The sequence below is a fragment of the Nomia melanderi genome, unplaced genomic scaffold, assembly GCF_051020985.1.
Source record: "Nomia melanderi isolate GNS246 unplaced genomic scaffold, iyNomMela1 scaffold0452, whole genome shotgun sequence".
Lineage (NCBI taxonomy): Eukaryota > Metazoa > Arthropoda > Insecta > Hymenoptera > Halictidae > Nomia > Nomia melanderi.
The window spans coordinates 12501-12974 of NW_027475567.1; positions in this window are offsets into that span (position 1 = coordinate 12501).

Here is a 474-nt window from a genome sequence, read left to right on the forward strand (position 1 = left end):
GGGCTGCTGGTACTTAGCCGCTGAAACTATGGTCGATTCGAACATATATTAACATACGATTTTTATTCGATAAATCGTTATTGTACATATTAAACGTTAGTTTCCACCGAAAGAAAAATTTTTTAGAATTTTTTTTTTCCAAAAATTGCAAGAGTAAACTTTTTTAATATTCGATTTAAAAATTTTTAAATGCTTAATCCTTACATTAAACTACTGGGAGAACTCAGAAATCATAATGAAAAAAATTACAAAAATTTATTTTTCTCAGAAACTCCGAAAAACAGAGTGGTCGAATCCGTGCAAGCCGGAATTTTTCTAAGTCCCCACGGTCAAGAGTAAACTTTTTTAATAAGCGTTTTAAAATTATTTCAATGTTTAATCCATGCGTAAACATGAAGTTTATTAACGTTTTTAACATTAAAAAAAATTACAAAAATTTATTTTTCAAAAAAAATGGAAAAAACCGATTCGTCG